This window comes from Poromitra crassiceps (genome assembly GCF_964638095.1).
Source record: "Poromitra crassiceps genome assembly, chromosome: 16".
NCBI lineage: Eukaryota > Metazoa > Chordata > Actinopteri > Beryciformes > Melamphaidae > Poromitra > Poromitra crassiceps.
In genome coordinates this window covers 20,639,578-20,666,105 of record NC_139645.1, presented here as the reverse complement: position 1 = coordinate 20,666,105, position 26,528 = coordinate 20,639,578, and the positions used below count along the sequence as shown (strand labels likewise).

General features: G+C 48.2%; 1 protein-coding gene across 1 annotated transcript in view; it reads right to left on the bottom strand.

The window, feature by feature from the left end:
* The window catches only part of LOC310791316 (tubulin polymerization-promoting protein family member 3-like), a gene marked incomplete at its 3' end in the record, with an annotated part of 516,176 nt that overhangs the window by 370,045 nt on the left and 119,603 nt on the right, over positions 1-26,528 (bottom strand). The gene's annotated exons all lie outside the window — the stretch shown is intronic.

Below are 26,528 nucleotides of genomic sequence, written 5' to 3'. Positions count from 1 at the left end.
GGGGTACTTCGGGCTGGCGAGTAGGTCCCAAATGGTGACGTAAAACTCTGATGGCTACTGATTGGTCAGAGAGAATCGTGTTTACTCTGTCTACTGACTGTCAATGCAATGCTGGCGGCTGCATACCAGTTTAGTGGTCTTACCTTATCTTCTGTTATGTATATTTCCATCAGTATTTTGTGTCGCTGCCTTCACCTCCGGTGAAATAAAATCGTGGCGGGTGTTCAATTGTCTGAGAAAAAAGTCCGCTGCTCGCTCAGGGAGCTCTGTAGCTGAGAGGAGGCTGCAGCGCTCCGCTAGGCCGCAGCGGGTGTTTGGAAGCCCCGGTCTTGCCTGGTGAGAGGCTGCGGGGTAGAGGCTTCACTCTGTTGCGCCTCTCCCGTCCCCGCACAGCACAGCACATGCCTGTGATATCATTCTCTTGGCCGATTGTCACATTTGCCCATGTACACTGTAGGTCATTTAGAGGCACCAGTATTTCATAAACAGTTTAAAAGTTCTGTGGATGGATTTAATTGTAACGTTATGTTATAGCCGAAGGACAGATATGCGGTCGCTATTTTTAGACGACCAGCTGTGGGCGGGGGTGGGTGGGGGCACATGATCCGCGGTGGAAGCAAAACGTCAATAGGGCTGATACGATTAGAGCCGAGTGGTGACGAGCTGTACAGGGCAGTAAAATGTGGTGGAAATGAGCTATCAGACTGTCTGGAAAAGCTTCCCGGGGGACTTAGGCTTAGGATTCAGTATCATCTTCTGTCTAAGGTGGCTTTGGGGTGAAGTTCACCATCATCACTCCCTGCTGTCTTTGGCTAGCTAGGTGTACACTGCAGGGAGTGACAGGATCAGAGCCTGGACACCATACTGAACTCTGTCTATATATTCTCTTCTTAATCATCTGTTACGTGAGTTGTTTGGCTGAAATGATAAAATAATAAAATGTCCTTATCTTTTCTTATCCATTAAGGCTGAGTGGCTGTAAGCTGTCAGAGAGAAGCTGTGAAGCTCTGGCCTCAGTTCTCAGCTCCCAGTCCTCCAGTCTGAGAGAGCTGGACCTGACTAAGCATGACTTAGAGGACTCTGGACTGAAACTGCTCTATGCTGCCATGGAGAGTCCACACTGCAGACTGGAAACTCTCAGGTCAGTATTACTGATACAACTGTTCAACAGACCACAATTTAAATTCTGTTGCACATCAATGTCAGTGAAGATAACTGACCTCTGTAGGAGTGACCTGTTGTGTTTCCAAAGCAGCTGAGATACCAACATCACAATCATGACTGAGCCTCAGACACCACTTAGCCAATTTGAACTAAGATTAGTTTCTATCCTCTGAGAGAATATTTCATGATCTCCTCTCCTTACTGCCTCTGTTGTTGAAACCTAAAGTAAAGAACTTGTCACTTTGATGTAACAATATCACATTTCTCAGTACAGTACAGGATGATATCTACAGAAATATCACAGTATATGGTATTTCACTATATTCTTATTTCCCCCCCTTTAATTAAATGTATGTGGCATTGGTGGCACACACACACACACACACACACACACACACACACACACACACACACACACAGGAAGAGAGCAAAACAGAAAATAAACAGCTGAAGTTGATAAAAAAATGTTTTTAAATACTTACCGTATTGGTCCGAATATAAGACGCCCCCCCCTGGAAATACCTCTGAAAAAGGGGGCGTGAATGTGAATGACTCAGATGTGTGTGTGTGTGTGTGTGTGTGTGTGTGTGTGTGTGTGTGTGTGTGTGTGTGCGTGTGTTACGCTGCAGACTGACCTAGCTCGTACTAATTCTAGTTTCCCCACTAAGGTTAGTTAGCCCGTAAACTGTCGCTTCCCTACATGTGTATTAATGTGAAAATAAGCCTACCTGGGTGAATGCAATTCTATCTAAGGGGTGTTGTGTATGTCTGCTTACCCAAGGCTGGTGGTTGTTGCTGTTGTCTTGGCGTTGCGGGGAACAGCTCGCGCTTGAGCAGACGAGCCCTCTGTAGCTGCGACGCCTGTTCAACTCGGCCAGCCCGCTCTTCGTATGGAAAGTCAGGGGTTTGGGGGAAAAAGGTGTATCCGTGGTCCGTGAGTGTGAGATGGAAAAAGAGTCTCTGTTTGTTTCCAAAGCCCGCCTAAGCGTAGCGTCCTTCCTCCTCGTGGTGTGCGTTCACCACTCCAAACGCCACTGAGCGCTGCCGCACAGCTGCGACCTGTTGAGGCAATCAAACAAACTGTCACGATCAGATACAGAATTGGACCCAAAAGCACGACCAAGAGGCAAGGTGTTACAATCCGACTCTTTACTGAAGTCAAACAAAGCAGAGAACAAAACAGGACAGGATAGCTGGATGTGACTGGCATGAACGACAATTACAATCTGGCAGAGAAGCAGTGGAATGGGCCTGTAGATATGCTGGGGAGCTGATTAGGGAATGAGGAGCAGGTGAGTGGGATAATTACAGCCAGGTGAAACTACTGAGGGGAAGACAGGCAGGTGGGAGTGGCCGGGTCTGAAATGACAGCAGAGTTAGAACAGAAGCAATAATAAATGAATGTCTGAATGCAAAACATCAAAACAGAAAAATAATTATTAATTCCAAAACCATGACAGAGCCCCCCCCTCAAGGGACGGCTCCTGACGTCCCACCGGGCTGGTCGGGATAGGTGCGATGGAAAGTTGAGATGAGCTCCGGGTCCAGGATGTTGCGAGATGCGACCCAACAGCGCTCCTCAGGGCGCTTCCCAGTCCACCAAGTACTGGAGCCCCCTCCCTCGACGTCTCGACTTGAGCAGACACTTGACCGTATAAGCCGGCCCACCACCAATGAGCCGGGCGGGGGGCGGGGGTCTGGAGGGTGGCTGCAGAGGACTGACCTTGACTGGCTTAACACAGGAAACGTGGAAGGTGGGATGAATCCTCATGGGAGGTGGGAGGCGCAGGCGCACCGCCGCAGGGTTGATGACCTTGGAGATGGGGAACGGGCCAATGTACCTGGGAGCCATCTTCTTAGACTCCACCCTTAAAGGTATGTCCCGGGTGGATAGCCACACCCGCTGACCGGGTGCGTACTGGGGGGCTGTGGATCGCCTCCGATTAGCTGCTCGCCGATATCTCTCAGAGGTCCGTAGGAGAGCAGAGCGGGCCCTGAGCCAAGTGCGGCGGCAGCGTCTGATGAATGCCTGGACGGAGGGGACACTGGCCTCTCTCTCCTGCTCAGGAAAGAGTGGAGGTTGATAGCCGTAGGCGCACTGGAAGGGGGACAGGCCAGTGGCAGAGGTGGGAAGGGTGTTGTGGGCGTATTCTACCCACACCAACTGCTTGGCCCAGGAAGAAGGAGCATGTGAGGCGACGCACCGCAGAGCCGTTTCCATGTCCTGGTTCTTCCGTTCAGTTTGGCCATTGGACTGCGGATGGAAACCTGAGGACAGGCTGGTCGAAGCTCCCAACAACCTGCAAAATTCCTTCCAGAAACAAGAGGTGAACTGAGGCCCCCGGTCAGAGACTATGTCACTGGGGAGGCCGTGCAGGCGGAAAACATGGAGTAATATCAGTTCAGCAGTCTCTTTGGCAGAGGGGAGCTTAGGCAGGGGAACGAAATGTGCAGACTTGGAAAAGCGGTCAACAACAGACAGAATAACTGTGTTACCTTCTGAGGGGGGCAGGCCTGTGACAAAGTCCAGCGATATATGGGACCAGGGACGATGCGGTACGGGAAGGGGTTGAAGGAGACCCGCAGGGCTTTGGCGGGAGGTCTTGTGTTGGGAGCAAATAGGACAGGCGGCCACAAACTCCTGTGTGTCCTCCTCCATGGAGGACCACCAGAAACGCTGACGAAGAAGGGCCAGGGTGCGCCGCACCCCCGGGTGACAGGCCAGACGCGAAGAGTGTCCCCACTGGAGGACCTGAGAGCGGAGATGATCAGAGACAAAAAGACGGCCCACAGGACAGTTACTGGGTGCAGGGAAATCAGAAAGTGACTGTTTGACTTTACCCTCAATGTCCCAGACCAGAGCACCAATCACACAGGAAGGAGGAAGGATCCCTTCCATCTCAGTAGGGTCCTCCTCCTTCTGGAACTGGCGGGAGAGGGCATCAGGTTTGATATTCTTGGAACCTGGTCGGTAGGAGAGAGTAAAGTTAAAGCGGTCAAAGAACAAGGCCCACCGAGCCTGGCGGGAACTCATCCTTTTGGCGGTGCGTATATATTCTAGGTTCTTGTGATCTGTCCAAACCACAAAGGGGAGTTCCGCTCCCTGGAGCCAGTGTCTCCACTCCGTTAAGGCCAACACGACCGCCAGCAGCTCCCGGTCGCCTACGGTGTAATTCCTTTCTGCCGGTATCAACTTCCGGGAGAAGAAGGCGCAAGGGTGCACCTTCTGATCCTCCGCTGAGCGTTGGGAGAGGACAGCCCCCACCCCTGTGCTAGAGGCATCTACCTCTACCACAAATTGCTTGGAGGGGTCAGGGTGTGTGAGAATGGGACCACTGGTGAAACGTCGCTTCAGCTCCTGAAACGCTGCCTCCGCGGTAGGAGACCAAGAGAAGGGCATTTTAGTGGAGGTAAGGGCGGTGAGGGGGGCTGCCACCGAACTGAAATTCCGGACAAAACGTCTGTAGAAGTTGGCAAACCCTAGGAAACTGCCAAGTTGTGTACGGGATGTGGGCTGAGGCCACTCTGTAACAGCACAAACCTTGGCCAGGTCCATCTCGACGCTTCCTCCCTTGAGCTCCATCCCCAGGAAGGACATTTCAGAAACATGAAACTCGCTCTTCTCTGCCTTCACAAAGAGGCGATTCTCCAGGAGTCTGTGCAGGACCCTCCTCACATGACCCTCGTGCTCCTTTAGGGATCTGGAAAAGATTAGAATGTCATCGATGTAGACATAGACAAACTTGTGTAGCATGTCCCTGAGCAGATCATTCATTAGTGCTTGGAAAACTGCAGGAGCGTTTGTTAGTCCAAAGGGCATGACTAAATACTCATAATGGCCACTGGGGGTGTTGAAAGCAGTCTTCCATTCGTCCCCCTCCTGAATGCGGACCAAATGGTAAGCATTTCTGAGGTCCAGTTTCGTGAACACTGTGGCACCTTGGAGCTGTTCAAAAGCAGAATTCATGAGTGGGAGGGGATACCTGTTCTTCACAGTGGCGTTGTTGAGACCTCGATAGTCGATGCAGGGACGCAGAGACTTATCCTTTTTCTCCACAAAAAAAAACCCTGCTCCAGCAGGAGACGAAGATGGGCGAATGATGCCAGCTGCCAGTGACTCACTGATGTATTTCTCCATGGTCTGCATCTCTGGAGCTGACAGAGAATATAACCGGCCCTTGGGAGGGGAAGTGCCAGGGAGCAGGTTGATGGCACAGTCGTAGGGTCGGTGAGGAGGCAGAGAAGTGGCACGGGACCGGTTGAAAACCTCCTTCAAATCTAGATATGTTTGGGGCACTTTAGACAGATCTGGAAACTCGGAAGGAGAAGGAGGGCTAAAAACAGGAGACAGGGCATTCGTCAGACAGACAGCATGACAGTGCTCACTCCAGCCTAAAATTACCCCTGTAGCCCAGTCAATGTGGGGATTGTGTCTCAGGAGCCATGGGTAACCAAGAATTACTGGGATTTGAGGGGCATGTAGTAAATGAAAAGACAGAGTCTCATGATGGTTACCTGACATGCTGAGGTTCACCGGAGCAGTGCAGTGGGTGACTGTGGCAAGGAGGTGACCATCAAGGGCGCTGGCTGGAAGGGGAGACTCCAGGGGAATCTGCGGGATGTTGAGCTGCCGAGCGAACCGGTAATCCAGAAAGTTGGCGTCCGCCCCAGAGTCGATAAACACAGACACGGTGTGTAGGTGTCCATCCAGGAGGAACTGAGCATGGGTTACTGGTCGAGAGGGCATTTCAGGGAGACGAGCTTGGCCCACCAGTGCCCTCCGGATTACTGGTGAGCCCCTTCTTTTACCGGGCAGGAAGCTACGAAATGTCCCGGTTGGCCACAGTACATGCAGAGATTCCCCATGCGACGCTGAAGGCGCTCCTCCGGCGTGAGACGGGTCCGTCCCAGCTGCATGGGCTCCGAGTCATCGGGGAGGCTTGAGGGCAAGGTGAGTAGCTGCTTCACGGGCCCTGTGGGAACAGAAGAGCGGACAGGTGCACGGAGAACAGCAGACTGGAATCTCTCCCTCTTTCTCTCTCTCATGCGGTTATCAATACGCAATGTCAGATCAATGAGAGAGTCAAGCTCGCTGGGCAACTCGCGAGCGGCTAGTTCATCCTTGATTTTATCAGACAAGCCATGGTAAAAGGCATCATACAGTGAGGGAGAGTTCCACTTACTTTCTGTGGCGATTGTCCTGAATTCAATTGAGTAATCAGCCACCCGTCGCTCCCCCTGTCGCAGGTTCAGCAGACCTCTCGCTGCCTCCCGGCCCGAAGCTGTGTGGTCAAACACCTTCCTTAACTCTGCTGAAAACATCTCAGCAGAGGAGCATGCTGAGGACTGCTTCTCCCACTCAGCCGTTCCCCACAGCTTGGCTCGGTCCGTGAGCAGAGAGATTATGTAGGCTACCTTGGAGCGTTCAGTGGGGAAAGCAGAAGGCTGAAGCTCAAAGGCCAAAGAGCATTGAATCAAAAATGGACGGCAGCTGCCGGGCTCACCCGAAAAGCGTTCTGGAGGGGGCACACGAGGTTCTGAGCCAGAGATGGCCCGAACCGGAGGACTGGTAGGTGGTCCGCCCATCTGTGCTGGAGCCGGTGCCGCAGCCCCTCCTTGGCGGTGTAGACTGAGCTGCTGTATCTGGTCATGGAGAGCCTCCAGGTTCTTGTCGTGGCATGCAGAGGATTCCTGGAAGGCCCCGGAAATGGCCTGGAGTTGCTTTTCATACTGGCGTAAAGCACCAGCTTGTGCCTCCATCTCTCTCTTTAAGTCGGCTGGGTCCATGATTGGCCAGATTGTTCTGTCACGATCAGATACAGAATTGGACCCAAAAGCACGACCAAGAGGCAAGGTGTTACAATCCGACTCTTTACTGAAGTCAAACAAAGCAGAGAACAAAACAGGACAGGATAGCTGGATGTGACTGGCATGAACGACAATTACAATCTGGCAGAGAAGCAGTGGAATGGGCCTGTAGATATGCTGGGGAGCTGATTAGGGAATGAGGAGCAGGTGAGTGGGATAATTACAGCCAGGTGAAACTACTGAGGGGAAGACAGGCAGGTGGGAGTGGCCGGGTCTGAAATGACAGCAGAGTTAGAACAGAAGCAATAATAAATGAATGTCTGAATGCAAAACATCAAAACAGAAAAATAATTATTAATTCCAAAACCATGACACAAACACTCCACCCCTTTTGTATGACGTCAGTCTTCCCTATCGATAAATCTACGCTGTCCAAATCACACCTGTCATATCCTAACGGATCACCTCTAGCTAATAAACACCAGATCGTAACAGTGTGTCTTAAACTGACAACTGGACACAGTCCTTGAATTGGCCTACTGTCTGACATGACCTGAAAGTGTCCTGTATAAATGTCCTGTCATGTTTGAGGATAAGTCAGGTCCAGGAACTTCACACTTGGGCTGTCCAGTGTCCAAAAGTCCTCACCTTTCACTTGTGACAGTGTTGTTCTGTTTTGAGTTAAGTCCAATATCCGGGTGGTCAGTGTCACTTGGGTGGAGCTGTGCTGGGGAGGGCTCGGCTACAGGCACAATGTGTCGGCCATTCCTCCTGTAGAGCTTTCTAGTGGATGAGGTAACATCTGGGCTCTACGTGAACCTCCTTCACCATCCCTGTCTGGTTGTAACCTTGTGGGATCTGCAACCTGACAACCTGTCCTTCCATCAGAGGTTGAGGTGGTCTGCTGGATTTCTCATCATACAGCTATTGTGACAGTCTCTTATTGAGAAGCTGGGCTTTCACCTGCTGTGGCACCTCACTGATAGCAGGCATTCAGGATACATACTATTAGAGTAGAATATTAATATAACATTATTCAAGATACTGTATGCATATATACAGTATGTTCACCAGAGGGCGCTCTGCAGCTGCTGAACTCACACGCTTCAAATGCAAATGCAGTGTCGCATTTAAGTGGTAGGCTGTCATAGATAGCTAGGTCACTACCTAGGCCACTACCTAGGTAAGCTGGCACACCACACATAACATAGGCGGTTCTACTGTTCTGTCTGGTTCTGGAGAATAATCAGTATATTGGCCGATATATTGATATCGGAATGTTTTTTACTCCCTAATATCGGTGTGGACATCGGCACCAAAAATCCAGTATGGGTCAGGCTCTACACTAGATACTATATTCCCCTCGATGGACAATGGAGCCTACTAGGAGAATGGCCACACAGAGGCTGGTGCCCAGTCCACACATGGAGGTTCCACATAATGTTACAATGACCTAGCTTGATCCTAAGATGCTAGCTTGTATTTGGGCTATCAGTGAGGCCACATGGTGGACATGACTAGCTGGTGTCTGGCTCTGTGTCTAAGGTGGCTTTGACGTGAAGTTCACCATCATCACTCCCTGCTGTCTTTGGCTAGCTAGGTGTACACTGCAGGGAGTGACAGGATCAGAGCCTAGACACCATACTGAACTCTGTCTCTATATTTTCATTCTCAATCATGTTACGTGAGTTGTTTGACTGAAATGATAAAAGATTAAAATGTCCTTATCTTTTCATATCCATTAAGGCTGTGTGACTGTAAGCTGTCAGAGAGAAGCTGTGAAGCTCTGGCCTCAGTTCTCAGCTCCCAGTCCTCCAGTCTGAGACTGCTGGACCTGACTAAGAATGACTTAGAGGACTCTGGAGTGAAACTGCTCTATGCTGCCATGGAGAGTCCACACTGCAGACTGGAAACTCTCAGGTCAGTATTACTGATACAACTCAACAGACGACAATGTGGACATCAGAAACATGTTTAAATGTGCAATTGTAGCATTTATTCACTGCGTTCACATAGCTCTGCCCACCAGGCAGCCACTGCTGTCACACACACACACACACACACACACACACACACACACACACACACACACACACACACACACGGGGGGGGGGGGGGGTAATTAAATTAAGCAATAGTTCACGACAGTATATGCTTATTATAGCACACCTAAAGGTGGTGCTTCATCACAGTTACCAGTCAGACCAGTCAACAGATCGGCCGTTACTTGTGTTTCATTCTTTAGCCTCTTTAACCTCTTTATTGGTGCAAAGTCTATGAAAGATTCACGTCTTCAAATCATGTTGGAATTATTGGAATGACAGTAGAGCTCACATGAACAAGCCAACAACGTAGCAAAATCCAGGAGAGTCTGAATTTAATGTTGTAGGCGGTGGTAGTAGTAGTATCAGTATCCTGTGTATGTTTTGATTGGTATGCTTAATCTCAGCTCTGCTTATAATAACTAATCTTACATTAAATCTGTGATCACAGACTTTCTGGCTGTGGACTCTCAGAGACTCACTGTGAAGTCCTGGCCTCAGCTCTGAAGTCCAACCCCTCCCATCTGATAAAGCTGGACCTGTGTAAGAACGAGCTCTCAGATTCAGCTGTGAAGCTGCTGTCTGCTGGACTTGAGAGTCCACACTGTCAACTGGAAACTCTCAAGTAAGATCAGTTTATGTCAGTTGATTTGACACATTTCTCCAAACTAAGGTCTGTGCTCTCAAAACAGGTCAGTATCTCTGACTCTGTAAAGGTTGAACCTGCAAGTTTCACATCTCAGATGCTGATAAAAAATAAGTCATATACAGCAATTGACCTCAAGCCTCATGCTTTGACATCTCCAGCTGGTTCAGAATAGAGCAACATCAACTATGATTGAACCAGTAGTCAGGTAACGTCATGATATCCACAATTTGTCATCCCTCCACTGGTTATCAGTTAATTCATGTTACAATTTTACTGAGCACATTTAAAGTAGTTTCATCCTGAATTACACTGTGGACCTCATACAGTAGTTCCCAATGAGTTGTGAGCCAGCTGAGATGTTTGGATCTGTCTGACTTTCCTTGTCTAGACACAAGGGCTCCATCAGGCCATCAGGGCTCTTAGACTGTCTGGAAAAGCTTCCTGAGGGACTTAGGCTTAGGATTCAGTATCATCTTCTGTCTAAGGTGGCTTTGGGGTGAAGTTCCCCATCATCACTCCCTGCTGTCTTTGGCTAGCTAGGTCTACACTGCAGGGAGTGACAGGATCAGAGCCTAGACACCATACTGAACTCTGTATCTATATTTTCATTCTCAATCATCTGTTACGTGAGTTGTCTGACTGAAATGATGAAATAATAAAATGTTCTTATCTTTTCATATCCATTAAGGCTGAGTGACGGTAAGCTGTCAGAGAGAAGCTGTGAAGTTCTGGCCTCAGTTCTCAGCTCCCAGTCCTCCAGTCTGAGAGAGCTGGACCTGACTAAGAATGACTTAGAGGACTCTGGACTGAAACTGCTCTATGCTGCCATGGAGAGTCCACACTGCAGACTGGAAACTCTCAGGTCAGTATCACTGATACAACTGTTCAACAGACCACCATTTAAATTCTGTTGCACATCAATGTCAGTGAAGATAACTGACCTCTGTAGGAGTGTCCTGTTGTGTTTCAAAAGCAGCTGAGATACCAACATCACAATCATGACTGAGCCTCAGACACCACTTAGCCAATTTGAACTAAGATTAGTTTCTATCCTCTGAGAGAATATTTCATGATCTCCTCTCCTTACTGCCTCTGTTGTTGAAAGCTAAAGTAAAGAACTTGTCACTTTGATGTAACAATATCACATTTCTCAGTACAGTACAGGATGATATCTACAGAAATATCACAGTATATGGTATTTCACTATATTCTCATTTTCCCCTTTAATTAAATGTATGAGGCATTGGTGGCACACACACGCACACACACACACACACACACACACACACACACACACACACACACACACACACACACACACACACACACACACACACAGGAAGAGAGCAAGACAGAAAATAAACAGCTGAAGTTGATCTTTTTTTTATTTTTTTTATTTACCGTATTGGTCCGAATATAAGACGTCCCCCCCTGGAAATACCCCTGAAAAGGGGGCGTGAATGTGAATAATTCAGATTTGTTTGTGTGTGTGTGTGTGTGTGTGTGTGTGTGTGTGTGTGTGTGTGTGTGTGTGTGTGTGTGTGTGTGTTGGCCTACTGACATGACCTGAAAGTGTCCTTTATAAATGTCCTGTCATGTTTGAGGACAGGTCAGGTCCAGGAACTTCACACTTGGGCTGTCCAGTGTCCAAAAGTCCTAACCTTTCACTTGTGACAATGTTGTTCTGTTTTGAGTTAAGTCCAGTATCCGGGTGGTCAGTGTCACTTGGGTGGAGCTGTGCTGGGGAGGGCTCGGCTACAGGCACAATGTGTCGGCCATTCCTCCTGTAGAACTTTCTAGTGGATGAGGTACCATCTGGGCTCTACGTGAACCTCCTTCACCATCCCTGTCTGGTTGTAACCTTGTGGGATCTGCAACCTGACAACCTGTCCTTCCATCAGAGGTTGAGGTGGTCTGCTGGATTTCTCATCATACAGCTATTGTGACAGTCTCTTATTGAGAAGCTGGGCTTTCACCTGCTGTGGCACCTCACTGATAGCAGGCATTCAGGATACATAGTATTAGAGTAGAATATTAATATAACATTATTCAAGATACTGTATGCATATATACAGTATGTTCATCAGAGGGCGCTCTGCAGCTGCTGAACTCACACGCTTCAAATGCAAATGCAGTGTCGCATTTAAGTGGTAGGCTGTCATAGATAGCTAGGTCACTACCTAGCCCACTACCTAGGTATGCTGGCACACCACACATAACATAGGCGGTTCTACTGTTCTGTATGGTTCTGGAGAATATTGGCCGATATATCGATATCGGCATTTTTTTACTCCCCAATATCGGTATGGGTTAGCCAAAAATCCAGTATGGGTCAGACTCTACACTAGATACTATATTCCCCTCGATGGACAATGGAGCCTACTAGGAGAATGGCCACACAGAGGCTTGTGCCCAGTCCACACATGGAGGTTCCACATAATGTTACAATGACCTAGCTTGATCCTAAGATGCTAGCTTGTATTTGGGCTATCAGTGAGGCCACATGGTGGACATGACTAGCTGGTGTCTGGCTCTGTGTCTAAGGTGGCTTTGGGGTGAAGTTCACCATCATCACTCCCTGCTGTCTTTGGCTAGCTAGGTGTACACTGCAGGGAGTGACAGGATCAGAGCCTAGACACCATACTGAACTCTATCTATATTTTCATTCTCAATCATCTGTTATACGTGAGTTGTGTGACTGAAATGATAAAATAATAAAATGTCCTTATCTTTTCATATCCATTAAGTCTGAGTGACTGTAAGCTGTCAGAGGGAAGCTGTGAAGCTCTGGCCTCAGTTCTCAGCTCCCAGTCCTCCAGTCTGAGACTGCTGGACCTGAGAAAGAATGACTTAGAGGACTCTGGACTGAAACTGTTCTATGCTGCCATGGAGAGTCCACACTGTAGACTGGAAACTCTCAGGTCAGTATTACTGATACAACTCAACAGACGACAATGTGGACATCAGAAACATGTTTAAATGTGCAATTGTAACATTTATTCACTGTGTTCACATAGCTCTGCCCACCAGGCAGCCACTGCTGTCACACACACACACACACACACACACACACACACACACACACACACACACACACACACACACACACGGGGGGGGGGCTTCTTTAACCTCTTTATTGGTGCAAATGTCTATGAAAGATTCACGTCTTCAAGTCATGTTGGAAATATTGGATGACAGTAGAGCTCACATGAACAAGCCAACAACGTAGCAAATACATCCAGGAGAATCTGAATTTAATGTTGTAGCTCTAAACCTTCACAAATATGTTGTATTTGTCATTATTTAGATACTTCTGTTCGTAATGTGGCTTATGTCATAATATCTATTGGCCCAAAAGAAAACGAGTAAACTTGGCACAATCGTTTTACAGTGCATGCAGACCACAATGACAAAAGTTGCTTGAAGTTGCAGTCGCCCTGCTTTGTGCTGCAGCTTGATTGGCTGTCTTGTTGTCTTTCTGTTTGAAATTTTGAATTTGCCCCCCCCCCCCCCCCTCGTCGCTGTCGTCACTCTCGTCGTGTTGCCAGGTATCCCAGCATGCTTCAGAAGTTGATGACAGACACATCTAATATACAATGAATGAGTGACTTCAGGTGACTTTCGTTGTGCTGCTGTGTATCGGCTGTTAGGCTGTAACACAAAAACAATGTAATGAGTAGGGTAACTAATTACTTTTCACTGGAATAATAACTAAAGTTGTCCGTTACTTTTAAGAAGAGTAACAGGAATGTGTAATTTAATTATTATTCGCCTGTTTATTCCAAAGATTACAATTAAAATTTACATTTTTATCACAACAGACAGCGGTATTTTCTAGTGGTCAGTGTCTACATTACAGTTTGTATTACATGATAATGGTTGTTGTTGTTGTTTAAAGCTACAATAGTGTCATGTTAATCTTATGTTGTTTTACCAGAATTTGAAATAACCTGCCTGTGAAGCTTAGGTTATTATTATTATTTATTTTTTTACAATTTACAGAACTGCTGTCTTGTAATTGTATGTATGTAATATATTCTGTCAATCAACACTTTTTGAAACTTCAACTTCTATAATGCAAATTATTGTCATCATTATCATTAGTACTACTACTACTACTACTACTGGTGGTGGTGGTAGTATTAGTATTAGTATTCTGTGTATGTTTTGATTGGTATGCTTAATCTCAGCTCTTCTTATAATAACTAATCTTACATTAAATCTGTGATCACAGACTTTCTGACTGTGGACTCTCAAAGACTCACTGTGAAGTCCTGGCCTCAGCTCTGAAGTCCAACCCCTCCCATCCGATAAAGCTGGACCTGTGTAAGAACAAGATGTCAGATTCAGCATTGAAGCTGCTCTTTGCTGGACTTGAGAGTCCACACTGTCAACTGGAAACTCTCAAGTAAGATCAGTTTATGTCAGTTGATTTGACACATTTCTCCAAACTAAGGTCTGTGCTCTCAAAACAGGTCAGTATCTCTGACTCTGTAAAGGTTGAACCTGCAAGTTTCACATCTCAGATGCTTAAAAAAATAAGTCATATACAGCAATTGACCTCAAGCCTCATGCTTTGACATCTCCAGCTGGTTCAGAATAGAGCAACAGCAACTATGATTTGAACCAGTAGTCAGGTAACGTCATGATATCCACAATTTGTCATCCCTCCACTCGTTATCAGTTAATTCATGTTACAATTTTACTGAGCACATTTAAAGTAGTTTTGTCCTGAATTACACTGTGGACCTCATACAGTAGTTCCCAATGAGTTATGCAAGCTGAGATGTTTGGATCTGTCTGACTTTCCTTGTCTAGACTCAAGGGCTCCATCAGGCCATCAGGGCTCTTAGACTGTCTGGAAAAGCTTCCCGGGGGACTTAGGCTTAGGATTCAGTATCATCTTCTGTCTAAGGTGGCTTTGGGGTGAAGTTCCCCATCATCACTGCCTGCTGTCTTTGGCTAGCTAGGTGTACACTGCAGGGAGTGACAGGATCAGAGCCTAGACACCATACTGAACTCTGTATCTATATTTTCATTCATTAATCATCTGTTTATGTGAGTTGTGTGACTGAAATGATAAAATAATAATATTTCCTTATCTTTTCATATCCATTAAGGCTGAGTGACTGTAAGCTGTCAGAGAGAAGCTGTGAAGCTCTGGCCTCAGTTCTCAGCTCCCAGTCCTCCAGTCTGAGAGAGCTGGACCTGACTAAGAATGACTCTGGAGTGAAACTGCTCTATGCTGCCATGGAGAGTCCACACTGCAGACTGGAAACTCTCAGGTCAGTATTCCTGATACAACTGTTCAACAGACCAACATTTAAATTCTGTTGCACATCAATGTCAGTGAAGATAACTGACCTCTGTAGGAGTGTCCTGTTGTGTTTCCAAAGCAGCTGAGATACCAACATCACAATCATGACTGAGCCTCAGACACCACTTAGCCAATTTGAACTAAGATTAGTTTCTATCCTCTGAGAGAATATTTCATGATCTCCTCTCCTTACTGCCTCTGTTGTTGAAACCTAAAGTAAATAACTTGTCACTTTGATGTAACAATATGACATTTCTCAGTACAGTACAGGATGATATCTACAGAAATATCACAGTATATGGTATTTCACTATATTCTTATTTTCCCCTTTAACACATTGAGTGCCACAGCGCTTCAGTAAAATTGTCTGGAGCCTGTGCCAGATTCACTTCCATTCAGTTGAAAACAGCTATAGAATTTTTTCTATTAGGGCTATATTGACAGGGCTGGACTTTAATGAAACATTGGACACTCATGCTTCTTCCAAAGAAGAAATTTTGTTTCTAGACAGTTCCATTATGAAATCACAGCCTCTGAAACAAGAGCACTTTCAAGGGTTTTCTGCTGTTTTTTTTTTACTTTTCAAGATATAGTGACTTTTATGAATACTTTTTGCACTCTAATTTCAAGCGCATTCACTGACTCTGGCTGGTGTTTTCTGATGTAGTGACATGGTGTGGTTCTGTGCAGCCTGCGTGACCCACCCCCCTCTCACCCCCCCCCCCCCCCCTCCACCTCTGAGCTGCGGGCTCCTCCCCACACGCACACAGTTTGTTTTCTCACAGACTCCGTTTTTGCCCCGGACGGATCCCAGCGCGCAACAAGGAAATGCCAAACGCGACTGAACGAAAAGGTTTGGCCGTTCGGCTTCGGGTGCTGGCTTTCTGGCAGGGAATCGTATATGCAGATAGATAGAAGCAGAAGAGCTCAGTTGTGGGCACGGATGCAGCCGAGCCAACTGTCCGCTGCAGACAGAGCAATCTATACGGCTCTGGCTGAAGCATGCATCGGTTTCCCCTTTGATCACGTCTTTCCCTGCTTTCTCCTGCACAAAGTAAAGGATCTGAGGTGGGTGGCGCAGCTCCCGTGTCGATGTTTAAGGTGGCGCCGTGTGATCCCTTGAAGGGATTCATGCTCACTGGCTAGGTACGACCTTAAACAGCAGAATTATGGAATAATATGAATTATGATTTTAGGACGTCCACAGACGTCCTTGGCACTCCTCGTTAGTTTTTTTTAGGACGTCCACAGACGTCCTTGGCACTCAATGTGTTAATTAAATGTATGTGGCATTGGTGGCACACACACACACACACACACACACACACACACACACACACACACACACACAGGAAGAGAGCAAGACAGAAAATAAACAGCTGAAGTTGATAATTTAATTTTTTTTAATATTTACTGTATTGGTCCGAATATAAGACGCCCCCCCTGGAAATACCTCTGAAAAGGGGGCATGGATGTGAATAATTCAGATTTGTTGTGTGTGTGTGTGTGTGTGTGTGTGTGTGTGTGTGTGTGTGTGTGTGTGTGTGTGTGTTGGCCTACTGACATGACCTGAAAGTGTCCTCTATAAATGTCCTGTCATGTTTGAGGACAGGTCAGGTCCAGGAACTTCACACTTGGGCTGTCCAGTGTCCAAAAGTCCTCACTTTCACTTGTGACAGTGTTGTTCTGTTTTGAGTTAAGTCCATTATCCGGGTGGTCAGTGTCACTTGGGTGGAGCTGTGCTGGGGAGGGCTCGGCTACAGGCACAATGTGTCGGCCATTCCTCCTGTAGAACTTTCTAGTGGATGAGGTACCATCTGGGCTCTACGTGAACCTCCTTCACCATCCCTGTCTGGTTGTAACCTTGTGGGATCTGCAACCTGACAACCTGTCCTTCCATCAGAGGTTGAGGTGGTCTGCTGGATTTCTCATCATACAGCTATTGTGACAGTCTCTTATTGAGAAGCTGGGCTTTCACCTGCTGTGGCACCTCACTGATAGCAGGCATTCAGGATACATAGTATTAGAGTAGAATATTAATATAACATTATTCAAGATACTGTATGCATATATACAGTATGTTCACCAGAGGGCGCTGTGCAGCTGCTGAACTCCCACGCTTCAAATGCAAATGCGGTGTTGCATTTAAGTGGTAGGCTGTCATAGATAGCTAGGTCACTACCTAGGTCACTACCTAGGTAAGCTGGCACACCACACATAACATAGGCGGTTCTACTGTTCTGTCTGGTTCTGGAGAATATTGGCTGATATATCAATATCGTCATTTTTTTACTCCCTAATATCGGTATGGGCATCGATGCTAAAAATCCAGTAAGGGTCAGGCTCTACACTAGATACTATATTCCCCTCGATGGACAATGGAGCCTACTAGGAGAATGGCCACACAGAGGCTGGTGCCCAGTCCACACATGGAGGTTCCACATAATGTTACAATGACCTAGCTTGATCCTAAGATGCTAGCTTGTATTTGTGCTATCAGTGAGGCCACATGGTGGACATGACTAGCTGGTGTCTGGCTCTGTGTCTAAGGTGGCTTTGACGTGAAGTTCACCATCATCACTCCCTGTCTTTGGCTAGCTAGGTGTAGACTGCAGGGAGTGACAGGATCAGAGCCTGGACACCATACTGAACTCTGTATCTACATTTTCATTCTCAATCATCTGTTACGTGAGTTGTGTGACTGAAATGATAAAAGAATAAAATGTCCTTATCTTTTCATATCCATTAAGGCTGAGTGACTGTAAGCTGTCAGAGAGAAGCTGTGAAGCTCTGGCCTCAGTTCTCAGCTCCCAGTCCAACAGGCTGAAACTGCTGGACCTGACTAAGAATGACTTAGAGGACTCTGGAGTGAAACTGCTCTATGCTGCCATGGAGAGTCCACACTGTAGACTGGAAACTCTCAGGTCAGTATTCCTGATACAACTGTTCAACAGACCAACATTTAAATTCTGTTGCACATCAATGTCAGTGAAGATAACTGACCTCTGTAGGAGTGACCTGTTGTGTTTCAAAAGCAGCTGAGATACCAACATCACAATCATGACTGAGCCTCAGACACCACTTAGCCAATTTGAACTATTAGTTTCTATCCTCTGAGAGAATATTTCATGATCTCCTCTCCTTACTGCCTCTGTTGTTGAAACCTAAAGTAAAGAACTTGTCACTTTGATGTAACAATATCACATTTCTCAGTACAGTACAGGATGATATCTACAGACATAGTTATGATATTTCACTATATTCTTATTTTCCCCCCTTTAATTAAATGTATGTGGCATTGGTGACACACACACACACACACACACACACACACACACACACACACACACACACACACACACACACACACACACACACACACAGGAAGAGAGCAAGACAGAAAATAAACAGCTGAAGTTGATACATTTTTTTTTATACTTACCGTATTGGTCCGAATATAAGACGCCCCCCCCCTGGAAATACCTCTGAAAAAGGGGGCGTGAATGTGAATGATTCAGATGTGTGTGTGTGTGTGTGTGTGTGTGTGTGTGTGTGTGTGTGTGTGTGTGTGTGTGTGTCTTAAACTGACAACTGGACACAGTCCTTGTATTTAGGAATTGGCCTACTGACATGACCTGAAAGTGTCCTGTATAAACGTCCTGTCATGTTTGAGGATAAGTCAGGTCCAGGAACTTCACACTTGGGCTGTCCAGTGTCCAAAAGTCCTCACCTTTCACTTGTGACAGTGTTGTTCTGTTTTGAGTTAAGTCCAGTATCCAGGTGGTCAGTGTCACTTGGGTGGAGCTGTGCTGGGGAGGGCTCGGCTACAGGCACAATGTGTCGGCCATTCCTCCTGTAGAGCTTTCTAGTGGATGAGGTACCATCTGGGCTCTACGTGAACCTCCTTCACCATCCCTGTCTGGTTGTAACCTTGTGGGAACTGCAACCTGACAACCTGTCCTTCCATCAGAGGTTGAGGTGGTCTGCTGGATTTCTCATCATACAGCTATTGTGACAGTCTCTTATTGAGAAGCTGGGCTTTCACCTGCTGTGGCACCTCACTGATAGCAGGCATTCAGGATAGATACATGAAGAATAGAGTATTAGAGTAGAATATTAATATAACATTATTCAAGATACTGTATGCATATATACAGTATGTTCACCAGAGGACGCTCTGCAGCTGCTGAACTCACATGCTTCAAATGCAAATGCAGTGTCGCATTCAAGTGCAGGGTCTCAAAACCATCTCAGATTATAAGGGACGGGTCACCACCTCGTCTGAAGCAGACCCCTCTCTGGTGGAGGACCTAAGTGTCTTTTTTGCACGCTTCGGGGCCAGCCACACTGGGAGCTGCACTGCTGCAGACGCTGAGGACAACTCCAGCGCTGCTGGCAACATCTTAGACCCAGGAGGTGACTGCTCACTAACTGTGACAGAGCTGGATGTGAAAACAACGCTAAGGAGGGTGAACATCAGGAAGGCTGCTGGCCCAGACGGCATTCCAGGCAGAGTGCTGAGAGCCTGCGCAGACCAGCTAGCACCAATCCTCACCTTCATATTCAATCAATCCTTGGCCAGCTCTATCGTCCCCTCCTGCTTCAAAAAGTCTACCATCATCCCCGTTCCAAAGAAAAAGAACCCTGCCTGCCTAAACGACTACCGCCCCATCGCTTTAACATCTATAGTGATGAAGTGTTTTGAGAAGCTCATCAAAAATCTCATCCAAGCATCACTACCCAGCAACCTTGACCCCATGCAGTTTGCATATCGCCCAAACAGGAGCACAGATGATGCCATCTCTCACGTACTCCACACCACCCTCTCCCACCTGGACATCGGTAAGGGGAACTATGCACGCCTGCTGTTTATTGACTACAGCTCGGCGTTCAACACCATAGACCCCCACATTCTGGACGGTAAGCTCAGGAGCCTGGGACTGAGCCCTTCACTCCGCTCCTGGATACTGAACTTTCTGACAGACAGACCGCAGGTGGTGAAGATTGGAAACCGCACATCCAGCATGCGCACCCTCAGCATCGGTGCCCCTCAGGGCTGTGTGCTCAGCTCTTTCCTCTTCCCTCTCTACACACATGACTGCACAGCCACCCACAGCTCCAACGTCATAGTGAAATTTGCTGATGACACAGTGGTGGTGGGGCTGATCGAGAACAACAACGAGACGGCCTACCGAAGTGAGGTGGAGAGGCTGACATCATGGTGTAAGAACAACAACCTGGACATGAATGTCACCAAAACAAAAGAAATGCTGGTCGATTTCAGAAGGAAGGGGCAGAGAGCACAGCACATGCCGCTGGAGATAAATGGGTCCACGGTGGAGTTCGTGAGCAGTTACAAGTACCTTGGTGTGCACATCTCAGCAGACATGACCTGGTCCACAAACACCACCGCGGTAGTGAAGAAAGCGAGGCAGCGCCTGTACCATCTTAGGCGGCTGAGGAAGTTTAAAATCTCTTCAGCGCTGCAAAAGTCCTTCTACACCGCCACGATTGAGTCTGTGCTGTCAGGATGCATCACTACATGGTTTGGTAACTGCTCCTCCCAGAACAAGAAGGCACTGCACAGGGTGGTGAGGTGTGCGGAGCGCATCACTGGATCTGCTCTGCCTTCGCTCGAGGACATCTACACCAGGAGGTGTAGCACCAGAGCCAAGAGGATCATCAAGGACGGTTTGCACCCCCACCATGCCATCTTCCAGTGGCTTCCGTCTGGCAAGCGTCTCTGCTGCCTCAAAACAAGGACTGAGCGGCTGAGGAAGAGCTTCCTCCCACAAGCCATACGGAGCCTGAACTCCAAGTAGTTTTATCTGAACTTTATTCAGACTCCTTTTGCACTACATATAAAGACATTGCACTTTATGGACAAGCACAGTTTGCACTACAACTTAAATGTCCCTTAAATGCACTTTAACTGTCTTTCATGTGGTTCTAACTTTTTTTTAACCCTTTAACTTTTTTTTAACCTTTTATCATGTTTATTTCTGTATTCTATTTTTTTCTACTGTACAGCAAAGTCATGGGCCGAGGCCTTTAAATTTCATTGTAGCTTGCTGCATATGACAATAAAGTTTCCTTGATCCTTGATCTCCTTGATCCTTGATCCTCCTTGATCCTTGAAGTGGTAGGCTGTCATAGATAGCTAGGCCACTACCTAGGTCACTACCTAGGTAAGCTGGCACACCACACATAACATAGGCGGTTCTACTGTTCTGTATGGTTCTGGAGAATATTGGCTGATATATCGATATCGGCATTTTTTTACTCCCTAATATCGGCATGGGCATCGATGCTAAAAATCCAGTATGAGTCAGGCTCTACAATAGATACTATATTCCCCTCGATGGACAATGGTGCCTACTAGGAGAATGGCCACACAGAGGCTGGTGCCCAGTCCACACATGGAGGTTCCACATAATGTTACAATGACCTAGCTTGATCCTAAGATGCTAGCTTGTATTTGTGCTATCAGTGAGGCCACATGGTGGACATGACTAGCTGGTGTCTGGCTCTGTGTCTAAGGTGGCTTTGGGGTGAAGTTCACCATCATCACTCCCTGCTGTCTTTGGCTAGCTAGGTGTACACTGCAGGGAGTGACAGGATCAGAGCCTATAGACACCATACTGAACTCTGTATCTATATTTTCATTCTCAATCATCTGTTACGTGAGTTGTGTGACTGAAATGATAAAATAATAAAATGTCCTTATCTTTTCATATCCATTAAGGCTGAGTGACTGTAAGCTGTCAGAGAGAAGCTGTGAAGCTCTGGCCTCAGTTCTCAGCTCCCAGTCCTCCAGTCTGAGAGAGCTGGACCTGACTAAGAATGACTTAGAGGACTCTGGAGTGAAACTGCTCTATGCTGCCATGGAGAGTCCACACTGTAGACTGGAAACTCTCAGGTCAGTATTACTGATACAACTGTTCAACAGACCAACATTTAAATTCTGTTGCACATCAATGTCAGTGAAGATAACTGACCTCTGTAGGAGTGTCCTGTTGTGTTTCCAAAGCAGCTGAGATACCAACATCACAATCATGACTGAGCCTCAGACACCACTTAGCCAATTAGAACTAAGATTAGTTTCTATCCTCTGAGATAATATTTCATGATCTCCTCTCCTTACTGCCTCTGTTGTTGAAACCTAAAGTAAAGAACTTGTCACTTTGATGTAACAATATCACATTTCTCAGTACAGTACAGGATGATATCTACAGAAATAGTTATGGTATTTCACTATATTCTTATTTAGCCCCCTTTAAATGTATGTGGCATTGGTGGAGTGCTATTTGTCTCCAGGTTTTTGTGAACTTTTCACCATCTATTGTTATTGTTACATGCTTTGGCAATATTGCTTGCTTGAGAGAGAGAGGCCCGGTTCTACGGGGGTGCAAAAGCATGCATTGCACCCTTATTTTAATTGTCTGCATGCTCAGTTGAAAAGTAAAAAAAAAAAATGCTACAGCTGCACACTTACTGTTTAAACTTGAATTATAGTTGTTGTTTTTCTTTGTTCTTTGATGTGATTTTATGGCTTTTTGGCACCTATATGTAACCTTTTAAGGTTGAGATAATTGTATTATTATTATATGGTCCAAATATTTCAGTAAAGCACTTGAAACACTTGAAATTGCTTGGGTGGTATCATTCTACTTGAAATGATGGTCAAATGCATTATTTTTTAGTAAAGTTTTTTAGTAAAATAACATGCCTTCGGCCGGGCATCTGCACCCCTTCCTATCTAGGATGCACCCCTAGTCATCTTGTTCTGGAACCGGCCCTGCAAGAGAGCAAGTTGATCATTTCTTTTCATTTCATTTTTTCATTTATTTATTTAATGTGACTCATTGACCATGATCACATGGTATGGAGCACAAACAAAACATACAAAAACAATATACAATGGCACACGGCATGGCTAGTGCATATATCATTTAAACAGAGGTAGGACATTCTTCAAAAAAGCACCTAATTTACACATTACTTTTTGTCTGTCTGATTGTAGTAGTAAAATGAGTTTAAACATAGATGGACGAGTTAAATAATATCTGGGTAAATATAACTCTCTGAAATTCAAAATAATTACATTCTTGCATTCAAACAAAATATGATACTCGTCTCCCACACAGTTGTCACTACAGAGGTTACAGATCCTCATACTTCTATGCAGTCCTTTATATCTACCAACAACCTTGGGGATTCTGGTGTTATTAACCCTGAAGTTACAGATTGCATGTCTATGCCTTTGGTTTACATACAGCAGATAATATTCCAGTTTGAGTTCTTTTTTGAATTCTACGTACAAGTCACATGATGTCATGCTTCTGAGCTCACTTTGCCATTTCTGCATAAACTGATCCTTAAGACTTTGCTCAACAGTTAGCTTCAACCAGTCAATGTTGTTGCACTGCTGTGTAAGCCAGAGGTAAGACACAGTCATCCAAAATCTGTTTGAGCCACACCACCCACGGTGAGGCATAGACTCCAGAGTTGTTTCAAATCAAGCAGGCAGTTGTACATAATACGGCTAAGTTTGTTCTCCTTGCCTTCAATCAACCTTGCCCAGTAACTGATCATTATTTTCTTGACAGTGACACAGAGTGGGTATCTCCCCAGCTCCCCATAGACCATATTGTTACACGTTGTCATTTTAACTTTCAAAATGTACTTGAGAAATCTGAGGTGTAGCTTTTCCAATATATACATTTTTTCAAACCCCCAAGCTTCACACGAATACAACATAACTGGTAAAACCAACTTGTCAAAAAGGTCCAGTGTGATATCTACTGGTAAATCATATTTTCTGCATTTAGAAAAAAGGGCTTATGCAGCTCCTCAATGGCGATCTTAAATGATCCATTATAGTTCATAATGACACCAAGGTACTTGAAACAATTAACAATTTCTAGGTTCTCCCCATCACAATTAAACTTAAATTTATCACTGTCAATTTTTTGAGAACCAAAAACTGCGTGTGTGTGGGGTGGGTGGTGTGTGTGCGTGTGCGTGTGTGGGGTGGGTGGTGTGCGTGCGTGCGTGTGTGTGGGGTGGGTGGTGTGTGTGGGGTGGGTGGCGTGTGTGCGTGTGGGGTGGGTGGTGTGTGTGTGGGGTGGGTGGTGTGCGTGCGTGCGTGTGGGGTGGGTGGTGTGCGTGCGTGTGGGGTGGGTGGTGTGTGTGTGTGGGTGCGTGTGGGGTGGGTGGTGTGCGTGCGTGTGGGGTGGGTGGTGTGCGTGCGTGTGGGGTGGGTGGTGTGTGCGTGCGTGTGGGGTGGGTGGTGTGTGTGCGTGTGGGGTGGGTGGTGTGTGTGCATGCGTGTGGGGTGGGTGGTGTGTGTGCATGCGTGTGGGGTGGGTGGTGTGCATGTGTGTGGGGTGGGTGGTGTGTGTGCGTGCGTGTGGGGTGGGTGGTGTGTGTGCGTGTGCGTGTGGGGTGGGTGGTGTGCGTGCGTGCGTGTGGGGTGGGTGGTGTGTGTGCGTGTGGGGTGGGTGGTGTGTGTGCGTGTGGGGTGGGTGGTGTGTGTGCATGCGTGTGGGGTGGGTGGTGTGTGGGTGTGTGGGGTGGGTGGTGTGTGTGCGTGTGTGGGGTGGGTGGTGTGCGTGCGTGCGTGTGGGGTGGGTGGTGTGTGTGCGTGCGTGTGGGGTGGGTGGTGTGCGTGCGTGTGTGGGGTGGGTGGTGTGTGTGCGTGCGTGCATGTGGGGTGGGTGGTGTGTGTGCGTGGGTGCATGTGGGGTGGGTGGTGTGTGTGTGTGCGTGCGTGTGGGGTGGGTGGTGTGCGTGCGTGGGTGCATGTGGGGTGGGTGGTGTGTGTGCGTGGGTGCATGTGGGGTGGGTGGTGTGTGTGCGTGCGTGTGGGGTGGGTGGTGTGTGTGTGTGCGTGCATGTGGGGTGGGTGGTGTGTGTGCGTGCGTGTGGGGTGGGTGGTGTGTGTGTGCGTGCATGTGGGGTGGGTGGTGTGTGTGCGTGCGTGTGGGGTGGGTGGGTTTGTGTGCGTGGGTGCATGTGGGGTGGGTGGTGTGTGTGCGTGGGTGCATGTGGGGTGGGTGGTGTGTGTGCGTGCGTGCGTGCGTGTGGGGTGGGTGGTGTGTGTGTGTGCGTGCATGTGGGGTGGGTGGTGTGTGTGCGTGCGTGTGGGGTGGGTGGTGTGTGTGCGTGGGTGCATGTGGGGTGGGTGGTGTGTGTGCGTGGGTGCATGTGGGGTGGGTGGTGTGTGTGCGTGCGTGTGGGGTGGGTGGTGTGTGTGCGTGGGTGCATGTGGGGTGGGTGGTGTGTGTGTGTGCGTGCATGTGGGGTGGGTGGTGTGTGTGCGTGCGTGTGGGGTGGGTGGTGTGCGTGCGTGGATGCATGTGGGGTGGGTGGTGTGTGTGCGTGCGTGTGGGGTGGGTGGTGTGCGTGCGTGGGTGCATGTGGGGTGGGTGGTGTGTGTGCGTGCGTGTGGGGTGGGTGGTGTGTGTGCGTGTGTGTGGGGTGGGTGGTGTGCGTGCGTGGGTGCATGTGGGGTGGGTGGTGTGTGTGCGTGCGTGTGGGGTGGGTGGTGTGCGTGCGTGGGTGCATGTGGGGTGGGTGGTGTGTGTGCGTGCGTGTGGGGTGGGTGGTGTGTGTGTGTGTGCGTGCATGTGGGGTGGGTGGTGTGTGTGTGTGTGCGTGCATGTGGGGTGGGTGGTGTGTGTGCGTGCGTGTGGGGTGGGTGGTGTGTGTGCGTGCGTGCGTGCGTGTGGGGTGGGTGGTGTGCGTGCGTGCGTGTGTGTGGGGTGGGTGGTGTGCGTGCATGCGTGCGTGTGGGGTGGGTGGTGTGCGTGCGTGTGTGTGGGGTGGGTGGTGTGCGTGCGTGGGTGTGGGGTGGGTGGTGTGTGTGCGTGCGTGTGGGGTGGGTGGTGTGTGTGCGTGCGTGTGGGGTGGGTGGTGTGCGTGCGTGGGTGCATGTGGGGTGGGTGGTGTGTGTGCGTGCGTGTGGGGTGGGTGGTGTGTGTGTGTGCGTGCATGTGGGGTGGGTGGTGTGTGTGCGTGCGTGTGGGGTGGGTGGTGTGTGTGCGTGCGTGCGTGCGTGTGGGGTGGGTGGTGTGCGTGCGTGTGTGTGGGGTGGGTGGTGTGCGTGCATGCGTGCGTGTGGGGTGGGTGGTGTGCGTGCGTGTGTGTGGGGTGGGTGGTGTGCGTGCATGTGTGTGTGTGGGGTGGGTGGTGTGCGTGTGTGCGTGCGTGTGGGGTGGGTGGTGTGCGTGCATGCATGTGTGTGGGGTGGGTGGTGTGCGTGCATGCGTGCGTGCGTGTGGTGTGTGTGCGTGTGTGTGTGTGGGGTGGGTGGTGTGTGTGCGTGCGTGTGGGGTGGGTGGTGTGCGTGCATGTGGGGTGGGTGGTGTGTGTGCGTGTGGGGTGGGTGGTGTGTGTGCGTGCGTGTGGGGTGGGTGGTGTGCGTGCGTGTGGTGTGGGTGGTGTGTGTGCGTGTGGGGTGGGTGGTGTGCGTGCGTGTGTGTAGGGTGGGTGGTGTGTGTGTGTGTGTGTGTGTGTCTTAAACTGACAACTGGACACAGTCCTT